This window comes from Gasterosteus aculeatus, chromosome 15, assembly GCF_964276395.1.
Source record: "Gasterosteus aculeatus chromosome 15, fGasAcu3.hap1.1, whole genome shotgun sequence".
NCBI lineage: Eukaryota > Metazoa > Chordata > Actinopteri > Perciformes > Gasterosteidae > Gasterosteus > Gasterosteus aculeatus.
This window is the reverse complement of record NC_135703.1, coordinates 17,804,853-17,816,327: the sequence shown is the minus strand read 5'-3', so window position 1 is coordinate 17,816,327 and position 11,475 is coordinate 17,804,853. Positions and strand designations below refer to the sequence as shown.

The 11,475-nt window shown below is 42.5% G+C and overlaps 1 long non-coding RNA gene across 1 annotated transcript; it reads left to right on the top strand.

Annotated features, from left to right (window-relative positions):
- Positions 1–1,241: 1,241 nt before the first annotated feature.
- Positions 1,242–3,896, top strand: LOC120833132 (uncharacterized). The gene is made up of 3 exons (XR_005714275.2): positions 1,242–1,424; positions 2,958–3,300; positions 3,525–3,896. It is a non-coding gene; the product is annotated as an uncharacterized LOC120833132 (long non-coding RNA).
- Positions 3,897–11,475: the final 7,579 nt, after the last annotated feature.

The window sequence follows — 11,475 nt, the reverse complement described above, 5'->3', positions numbered from 1 at the left end:
GGGAGCCACCTAGCTTCTGTTAGATTGGATACAAATAAACTTATTAGAACACAGGCAAATTTGTCTTGTTTCAGAAAAGTTATTTATTTAGATGAGCTAAACTGTTTGTTGGAAAAACAGCAATAATGTCAAGTAAAGAAGGGGTTTATAGACAAAACAAGTCTATGTCTGTATCGTTTCTACAATAAACTTATTTAATTTATGAAATATTAAAGTTGCATCGCTTCTCCACAATCCTACATTAGCAGATACCTTCTCTATGTATATTGTGGAGAGTCCTTAACTTTGCAGTTGTCAAACTTGTTGTTACACCCCCCTTTTACAGCCTGAAATAACAAAACAAAATCAGATAAATTAACACACATCAGTTCTGATACAAAATTGCAAAAAGTAATCTATGTAAAAAATGCAAAATTGTTAATCATCCTTTTGCCATATTGCAGCTGCTACTGCTCGCTTTCTCTGTCAGACTTTCTCCCTGGTGCTTTGTTAAGGTTGCGGAATGATAGTCACTACCAGTGTATGTCTCAACATTTGAGAGCTGACATGGGTAAAAATGAATGGTGCGACAGGGAGAGACTTTGATCTACTTAGCGTTTCATAATCCCAGCTGTAAGGTCCTGGCGCTGGCAGGTGACAAATTGTTAAATGCTTATCATGTCATCTCAGCACAGTGATGGAAAAGCAGCTCTTTTCACCTTGAGCTAGTTTTCTGCATGACACAAAAGACACATTTCTGTGTTCTGCCAAACCTGCGACAAAGCGATGAATCAAAGAGGACCAGAAGGGTCCTGTGTAATTTGCCCACCCTTTCATTTGAGAAGTGTTTTAAGTTGTCCAAAAAATTAAAACCAATAAATAAACACATAAACTAAACCAAATAAATACAATGCTGTGGTAGCCAAAGAAGAGGGGTGCAAATGTTCCGATGCTGAGGCCCGATCCTAATCTCCACCCTTACGGACACACAGACTTTGATGCATGTTCGACTAACTCTGTGTGGGTTTGAGGTGGTGCCACCGTCAAATCGTTAGCCGTTTCTCATTACCTGGAATACCAAGAACGGACTTGTGTGGGACTCGGGAGTCCAGATTCACAAATAGAAAGAATGTTCACCTCCACAATTAGAACAGCAGCTGACTAGATGACTTCACAATGACAGCTGGTCTTGCTAATCACTTAATACAGTTCAGACATAAAAAAAAATAGCTGGATCATATCAGAACGTTAGGGCTGTGTATTCGACCCAGCACACAGATATTCCACAGAGGACAATCAGTAGAAGTAATTTAATGCGTGCACGACTCAACAGGAGGGGGATAGCCAAGGCTGAGCCCGGGGTTTCGGGGAAGGGGGCGCGAGCTCCACAGGGGAATCCCGTTGACCCTAGTGGGGACGCCGGTGCGTCGCAAGGCGCATGGCAGGTAGGAACGTGGACAGTGGGATCTGTACAGAGGAACCAGGGTTAGACAGAGAGAACAACTGTGGGTGAGTGGGGAGCACGGTCGTCCTCCAATCAGAGGGTTGTCGGTTCGATCCCAGGCTCTGCTAACCTGCATGTCGATGTGTCCTTGAGCAAGACACTTAACCCAACATTGCTCCTGTAGCTGCGACTACAGTGTGTGAATGTTAGTTACTGATGGGCAGGTGTCACTGTATGGTTCTTCTGTCATCAGTGTATGAATGGGTGTGAATTGGTGAATGATGTCATGTAGTGTTAAAGCACTTTGAGTGGTCGGAAGACTAGAAAAGCGCTATACAAGTACAGACCATTTAGCATTTACCATAACACCAGGAACACTCAGTCTTATGAGCCAGGATACGGCGCCGCGTTACCATGTAGAGGCGTGTAACGATCTAGTGCTGGAGAGGTGAACAGCCCGGGTCTAAATAGTGCAGAGGTGAATCGTGGAATGTGGATCAGCTGTGTGGGAATGGAGCAGGGCCACGCCTTTTGTAGGTGGGGACAAACAACACAGGCGAAAAGGAAGATACAAACACAGAGGATGGGGAGAAACGGCAGCTGACCCATAACACAGTTGCTGTCCAGTCCTATAATATTAGGTAAACATTTAATTCAGAGCTGTTATATTACATCACACTTGCATTAGCATCATACAGCATCCAGAGTCATCTTCCTGCTGCTTAGATATTCTTCCAACACACTTTTCAAAAATATTTCAAACTGCATGACCACTGATCTTTCTAAAGATCATTCCTCCTCTCAGGTGTCTTGCTACAATCCCCAAAAGCTGCTGTTATTGAACCTAGAAGGCTAATTTAGACGCTGCAATAATGAAAAATGATATGCCGATATCAAACCTTCCTTTTTTAAGTAAAATAATTGAAAAGGCTAAACTACATCTTTGCAGTACTGAAACTACTCTTTTGAACAGGATCCACTTAATGGCAGAATTTCAGTCTTACGATTACTATCACAGCGCAGCATTTGACACGGTCGACCATGACATACTACTGGACAGACTAATCAACTAGGTAGGACTCTTGCACAGCAAGCAACTTGTTTGAATCCTACTAGACTGAGAATACTTTGTGTCTGTAGCTAATTACATATCAGAACTGAAGAAAAGGACACGTGGTGTTCCCCAAGGTTTAATACTGGGGCCCCTTCTTTTCAACATTGACATGCTGCATTAGCTCAAATAAAGTAAGACGTTATGCAGATGACAAATCTACGTAACTACATTGCAAGGGGACTACAATCCAATACAAGGGCTGGGTAAATGCATTGAACAAAACAAATGGATGTGCCAAACATCACATTTTTGTCCCTTCTTTGTTCATTTTTTCAATTTTTTTCAAATGAACAAAGTTAAAACAGAAGTAATTGTTTTTGGTAACAAGTATGGATGATTGTGTGGTGATTATGATTTCTTGGCCTTCACTAATTTGTGTGTTTTGGTCCTGGGTGCGGGCTGGCGCTCCAGTGTGGTCAGGCTGGGCGGGACGGCCGGGAGGAGCGCTCTCTCACCACTCTCACCTGTGGCTAATCGGCAATCTGGCACCAGTTAAAGCCTGCTGTCTCCTGGGCCTCCGTGTCGGATCGTTGTCTCCTGTCGACGCAACACACCAGGACACGCCAGCACGTTTGTTCCCTGCACGGCCTTCCACCGTACCTGCCCGCAGACCACCCCCGAGCCTCTCCTCAGGAGAAATAAATCCTTTCTTTTTGACCTCAAAACTGTGTCTCCGGTTTACTTTTGGATCCAGTCCTCATTAACCCTAATAGATTGAAAGACAGCCTCTCCTTTGTCAAAAACAAGGGAACCGACACCACTAGTAAGAAAGGAACGCTTATTATACTGTGCTTTCTCCCCTAGCAGGTCTCCGTAGATCGTAGTTCCTTCTGGACCCTGGTCTTGACACCTACCGTGGCCCTGCTGACGCCTGCTGCTGCCATCATCATCATCATCATCATCATTATTTTAGATATTAATCATATTACTATACTCGTAAACCAACATTACCCTCTCCTAAAGTCTCTGTGCTCTCCCTCCCCACAGGCTTCTGTAGATGGGGGTTCTATCTGATGGTGGTTGCCCCTGCAGTGGTCCTGCTGTGTGCCTGGCTTACTACTCACAATTACTTGAATCATTTCTGTCATAGGAATTGCATGTATTATACATTGTTCATTCTGTACACATGGCATCCATTGTTGTCTGTCCATCCCGGGAGTGGGATCCCTCCTCTGACGTTCTCCCTAAGGTTTCTTCCCTTTTTTCCCTCTTGGAAGGGTTTTTTCATTTGTTGGAGAGTTTTTCCTGTGCCGATGGTGGGTTTCGGGACAGAGGATGTTGTATGTGTACAGACTGTAAAGCCCTCTGAGGCAAATTTGTAATTTGCGATTTTGGGCTATACAAAATAAAATGAATTGAATTGAATTATTAGCACTCCCAAGTTTTCCGTCAGCTTCCGACATGACTTTTTTTTTTTTTTTCCAATGGCAAGTGATCTACCGGCACTGCCTTGGTGATCGACCTATTGGTTAGCCTTATATGCTTATTCACAGTGTAACCCCCAATGGACTGATTAGAAATAGTAGTTACTACATACAATCTGGTGGGCCGCGAAGGTACTGCAGGTGGGCCGAGAGAGGTCATTTACAATAAATAAATAAAATGTTTTTAATTTAATTTTGAAACGTTTGAAATTAATATCAAAATATTTATGATGCGGCACATTAGTTATGTGAAACATTAATTGATGAGGAAAACAATTTAAACAAACAGATTATTAAAACAATAAGGCTCCCGCTCGAAGCGGCTGCTCTTGTCTGCCTGTTGTTGATCAACAACCGGCGCCGCCAAACAAAACTATGTCAAATGGGGCGCCGTCTTGTAGTATTAAAGTAAATATACCTATTTTCCGCACTTTAAGCCTTTTAATTTTCTCAAAGAACGACTTCTAATCCGGAGCGCCTTATATATGGATCAATAGGCCCTTTTCACAATGACTTCAGATAACTTACGCTCTTAAAGCCGGGTATACGCACTTCCGGTTTAACTTATGCGCGCTGGTTAACGTTACTTCAGGAAAACACAAAAGGTGATCACCGACAACACGAAAGGTCAAATTAAAATAGTATTACTGTTTACGTATGTAGCGTTATTGGATCATTTATGTAGGTTATTTTGATGACGTTAAATGAACATTTCCAGTAACTTATTGCCTTCTTTAACGTGTGACTGTTGTGGAGGAGACAGAGAAGATTACCTGTAAATCGTGGTCAGCCCGTTTTTTTCCACAAGTTTACTAACAAGTGTTAAATTTTTATCAAAGCTAAATGTCAAACCATTTCCATATGCTGATGTGCTTTCATTCATTTTATTCCTGTGTCCATTTTTTCAACAGTTTTCCATCCAATAAGCATGGCAGAGTCATCTTGTAGATGCTACTGTAGTGTTCCTTGTTGTTCAAACAACAAACATAAATTTCCTTTAAGTTTATTTAAGTTTCCTCGATTTTCCAGTGGACGCTGAAATACGTGCACGTTGGGTTAGGGCAATCAAACGAGACGAGGGACCGAGTTTTAAGATCCTCCGTGGGAGCACTTACGTCTGTAGTCAGCACTTCACCCCAGAAGACCTATGTACATCAGCCAGTGGACGAACCCGGATTAAAAAAGGAGCAACGGCATCTAGATTCCCCTGGAATGACTGGGGTAAAGGTAGGACACTAGTTGAGAGGGCGATACGCAGGGTGAAGGAGTACCACATTTGGGATGGGCTTGTTCCTCTTTCTATGGTAGGTTCAGTCAATCAGTTGTGGGCCATCTGTTGCCTACTGTCAAACTATCAGGGACCCCTTGATATCAAAGCGGACAAACCTGTCTGCAGTATTTCTTTTCTTGCTTGTTTCAGGGCGCGTCAGAGAAACAAAGCTGTCCTTCTCGCCGAGCACTTGAGATGAGATTAAAGAGCGAGAGACGGCGCCCTTTTCTCTACAGTAGCTGAACCATCTTAACGGGGAAATAAGTTATTCTAAAAGGGGCCCTTGGCAGGCGCGGTGGCTGGAGAGCAGCCGAAGATTGTACAGCCAATCACATACCACACATCCTGCCAGATTTTAAAAAATCTGTATCTCTGGAGAACCACACTTCTCAATTATCGTTTCAATTCATGGTTTTAAAAGTCTTGCGTGTGTTGCAGAGCAATTCACGACCTAGAGAGTCACGTCTATTTATTTATTTATTTGTTTATTTATTTATTGACTTTATTGCCCCGTGCATCGCCACTGCTGCTTTTCATCGCGGACACATTTGTCCCATATTTTCCTCCACAACTTTGTTCCTCTCGACCGGCAAACCGGCGTTTGCGGAGATCTCCCTCCGTGAATCCAACCCGCTTCTACAACCCGCCAATGACGGCTTGTAGAAGCGGTCATATTTGCGCATTTCTTCCGACAAAAGTTCTTTAATCTGATCCGTTCTCTCGTAGACAATCTTCGTTTTAATAATGGCGGTATCGGGGAAAGCGGAAATGTGAGACTCCGTAAAGGATGTAGGTAGCGGACCAATGGGAGGCTTGCGTCGGTTTTGACGCAAGCCTAGAAAAATGGCTCGACACACGCAAGGATGCAAGGACGCAAGGAGGTGTGAAAAGCGACGCAAGGGACACGCAAGGGGGGCTTGCGTCTGCGTCGTTCTGAAAACGCAGAAGCATAAATCAGGCTTTAGGCTTGAAATTGAATTGGTAAGGGTGATTCTCCGTATAGCTAATTATTACACTATTCATAGTGAATTTCACTTTGTAAGTGTAAACTTTACACTCTACTCAGAAGAAAAGAAGGGTCAACTAAGTTTCACTCTGTGCTTGTTTAGACAGCTTGGAAAAAATCTGCTTCCAGGAAAAATGGTGGAAGCTATACATCCATGTAGAAAAGATCTGTATTAAAAGTTGGCACGATATTCACAGATTCGGACTTCATTTTACCAATACGGGTTAGGGTTAGGGCAACGATCATGGTAAATTATGGTTGTAGCTGGTTGTCATCTACGGTCCACTACGGTTACAGAGATGTGTCATTTGTGTTTTGACAACGTCTTATCTCATAATTTCGAGCGTAGAAAACACCTTCGAGCGCGAGCAGAGATAAACCTCGCGAGCAAGAAAGTTCATGTTCCGCAAGCGAGCAAATATCTCCCGCAAGACGGACATTTGCTCAAGGATGTTTTATTTACGCGTGAGCATCAACCTGATTTGCGCTCTTGAATTTTGACATTGATTTACCGCCATAAAAATAAAAAAATAAAAATGTAAAGCCAAGAGGTGATCATGTTGTGTCATCTACAATTTGAATTATGCTGGGTGACGAACGATTCAATTCCACAAATTTCCCGTCAACTTCAATGACTTCTTTAAAGGCTGGCTTTAGAGCAAGCACAAATAAGTTCCTGTACTGTTAATAACAGCGCCACGTACAAGCATGATTTGAAAACTAAGTTTTTTTTTCTGGTGGTGTGCCAACAAATGGTAAATGGCCTGTACTTGTGTAGCGCTTTTCTAGTCTTCTGACCACTCAAAGCGCTTTAACACTACATGACATCATTCACCCATTCACACCCATTCATACACTGATGACAGAAGAACCATACAGTGACACCTGCCCATCAGTCACTAACATCCACACACTGTAGTCGCAGCTACAGGAGCAATGTTGGGTTAAGCATCTTGCCCAAGGACACATGGACATGCGGGTTAGCAGAGCCTGGGATCGAATAGACAACCCTCATATTGGAGGACGACCGTGCTCCCCACTCACCTACAGTCGCCCCGTTTTGATGAGTTCAGTTTTTGAAACAAAGTATTTATCGATGTCACGGGTTGGGGGCGGATGTAGGACTCACTTGCAGATCAGCAAAAAACACACTTTATTTTAATCACAGATAACCAAACTGGTTGCGTGGGCGCAATGAGCACAAGGCCAGGGAAACTTTAGGGAGTTTACTTTTAACTGCAACATTAAGTAATAGAATTCACTCATATCTACCAATGTTCTAATATAATATCACATCTTAGTTTGAGAAACCGCTTAAGTTACATGACGTTGGTAACCGATGTCGTGTTTTTAAATTGCCAAAAGTATTTCTTTTATATGTTTGTGCATAGGTTTAAATTGTTCATAATATGCATTAGATAAGATGGACACAATGCTATACAAATCCCATTTAAAGTATATCTTAGTTATCAGAGGAACTTTGACTTCTTGTTGTACTGTAGTGTAGCTGTAATAGCCTTGTCAATTATGAGCCTTTGGTGCTCGAGATTACCGTCATTATGCAAAAGAACACAGTTTGGAATGTGAGACAGCCAAGACATTGGCAGGCCCACTGCTCGTCTTCTGGCTGACCCCTGTGCATATCAGTACATTTCCACTGCCCATTGGTATGCATTTGGCTCCCGGCAGCAACTGGGTACAATCATCGCCTCAGTTTCAGGATGGAATGTGCACAGCCCTCTCCCCTCTGAGGCTCTAAGTAGACGATAAATATTTCCAAAAGGCTGGGAAACATACCTTTAAAAATCTTATAGCTCCTTAGGTTACAACACAAATCACTTATTATGAGGAAAAACAGCACTACAAATAAAATAATATAAATAGTCCAAAGAGAATATCCCCTTTGCTGGCTGCGCTGAAGTTCACGGCCTGTTATTATACAATTGCTCTCTGTAGAGGAATGGTCCAAATTCCTTTTACAATTGTTCATCTTGAGAGTTGTCACCACAAAGTAAATTTCCCCAGGGAGCGCCATATAAATTGCATGCCAGTGAACAGACGTAATAGCTGTGGCCTTGGAGATATGTTTGGCAGCAACATCCAAGAAGAGAGAGTTTTTCTGTTGCTCACAGACGAGCAGTGCTTCCTGCTCATTATTTTGCAATTGGGAACAAGTGTTTTGGTTGGATATTTGTATATTGCTTTGTGGTCTCTCAGCAATTTGTTGTTATTATGTTCATATTTTTAAAGGCGAGGTAAATTTGGGGGTAATCAAAGCTGATAAAACAGTTTCGGAGTGCATCTGTTGACTGGAGACCGCGGGGTTTAGGAGCGTTGTAACCCGCAGCGCTGCCACATGAGATAATTGTCGTCAAGTTTATACTCGTAGTTAAAAAGGTAGTCGCCCCCACAAAACAAACACATTCAGTATCATCTGAATTATTTACTATCCCTTGTGGAAAGTAGGTTGGGGAAAGTTGTACCACATGCTAATATGAAACACGTGACCACAAAGCTATTCAGTAGGCATGGGAAGTTTTTGATATAGGAGCGTGTGGATCCATCTTTTTCTCCATTGTTAGAGATTTCGCTACATAAACCTGATGGTATGGAGTACTGCTGTTATACCTGCGCTCTTTTTTTCAGTAATATAGAATCTGTAATTAATATCTGCTCTTAACTCTGTAAAAGTACACATGTTGAGGGTTGATGAAATTGCATCATACTAAATCATCAACAGCCAAATGCCTCTCTCCCTGAATGATGTCTGCCTTCTGCTGGGCTGTCTGCAAAACAAGGAGAAACAATGGTCAGGGACGTAACAGGTAGAACAGAACCGCTGTGATGAGTTTTATGATTTGAGTTGACTTTCAACTGCAGATGATTTTTTTTCCAAAGAATATAACATTTGAACCCTTGTACTTTATTGGGCTTGGTCAAATGTGTAATAAAATGTTGCAATACAAGATGAAAAATGTGACTGTGTAGCAAAAACCTCTGCATGGCACTGTTGACACTTCCCATATCAATGAAATACATGCCTGAAAATATATTGGGACAGCAATATCTGCTATTCAACTTATTTGTTGTTTTTTACATTGTCAATAAGGATACAGAAGGGATTCATCTGCTTTTACTTCCCTTTCATATCATTTGGTGAAGTTTAAAAATGCATCATTGGTCCTTGAGGTATTACACTTTCATAAGCAATTTTAATTTTGCATACATTTCCCATTGCATCAGAATAATGGGTAACGCTTTATATTAAGGTCCTTGTAATAACCATTAATTAATAGGTAATAAGGCCCTTGTAAGTCCTTACACGATGCTTATTAACATTTATAAGCCTATATAAGTGTTAATAATGGCATTATAATACAATTAATAGCAGGCTATAACACATTTAACCAGTAATTAACAGGGAATAAAATATTTATTAGACTTAATAAGGCTTGTTCTCGCTTTAGATCCGGTAGCTGCTAAAAGCATAGTTAACTGTTAACAGCATAATAATGCATAATAAATGATTTATTTACTGTGGTCACTGACATCTTCAACACCTCCCTGGAGACATGCCACGTACCAGCCTGCTTCAAGGCCTCCACCATCATCCCTGTTCCCAAGAGGCCAAGGATCACAGGACTCAATGACTACAGGCCCGTCGCCCTGACGTCTGTAGTCATGAAGTCTTTTGAACGGCCCATCCTGTCCCACCTGAAGTCCCTCACCGACCCCCTCCTGGACCCCCTGCAGTTCGCCTACAGAGCCAACAGGTCTGTGGACGACGCTGTCAACATGGCCCTCCACTACATCCTCCAGCATCTGGACTCCCCAGGAACCTACGCCAGGATCCTGTTTGTGGACTTCAGCTCTGCTTTCAACACCATCATCCCATCTCTGCTGCAGGACAAACTCTCCCAGCTGCACGTGTCCGACTCAACGCTCTAAAGACAGTGGAGATGGTTGTGGATTTCCGGCGGAACAGAGCCCCACCCTCCCCCATCACCCTGTGTGACTCCCCCGTCACTATTGTGGATTCCTTCCGTTTCCTGGGCTCCATCATCACCCAAGACCTCAAGTGGGAGCTGAACATCAGCTCCATCACCAAGAAGGCTCAGCAGAGGTTGTTCTTCCTGAGGCAGCTGAAGAAATTCAACCTGCCAAAGACGAGGATGGTCCACTTCTACTCGGCCATCATGGAGTCCATCCTCTGCTCCTCCATCAGCGTCTGGTATGCTGCAGCCACAGCCAAGGACAAGGGCAGGCTGCAGCGTGTCATCCGCTCTGCAGAGAGGGTGATCGGCTGCAATCTGCCGTCCCTGCAGGACTTGTTCGCTTCCAGGTCTCTGAAGCGAGCTAAAAAGATTGTGGCCGACCCCTCTCACCCCGGACAAAACCTGTTTGTGCCCCTTCCATCTGGCAGGAGGCTGAGGTCCATCAGGACTAAGACCTCCCGCCACACCAACAGTTTTTTCCCGTCGGCAGTCGGGCTCATCAACAGAGCTGGTCCCCCACTGACTGACTATAACGTTCCACCGGTCACTCCCCTTCATACTGCACATGCCACTTTAACTGCAATTCATCACTTTGTCGTCACTCGTCACTTTGTCACTTGTCTGTTACTTGTTCGTTAGTGCACTTTATGCTTAATATTTTTCTTTTTAACTTTTTAATATTTACATTTTTTAACTTTATTCCCTTGTTTTATACTAACCCATAGCCTTAGCCTTATTCTACTAACACATTGCATTAGCATTTCATTCTACTTTATTTTATTACTTGTGCACTGTTGTCTTGTCTGTCTACTGTCGCGCACTAACCGCCAAGACAAATTCTTTGTATGTTTGGCATATTTTGGCAAATAAATGTTTCCTGATTCCTGATTCCTGATCCTAATTAGACTTAATAAGGCTTGTTCTCGCATTAGATCCGGTAGCTGCATAAAGCATAGTTAACTGTTAACAAGCGCATAGTGCATAGTTAACTTATAATAGATGAGCAATATTTCAATATCAATAAGCAAACAAAAAAAGATTAATAAAGGCATGGCAAAGATGCTTATAAATGTGTTATAGCCTGCTATTAATTCTATTAAAATGCCATTATTAACACTTACATAGGCTTATAAATGTTAATAAGCATCTTGTAAGGACTTACAAGGGCCTTATTACCTATTAATTAATGGTTATTACAAGGACCATAATATACAGCGTTACCAATTAATGTCCTGATATAGAA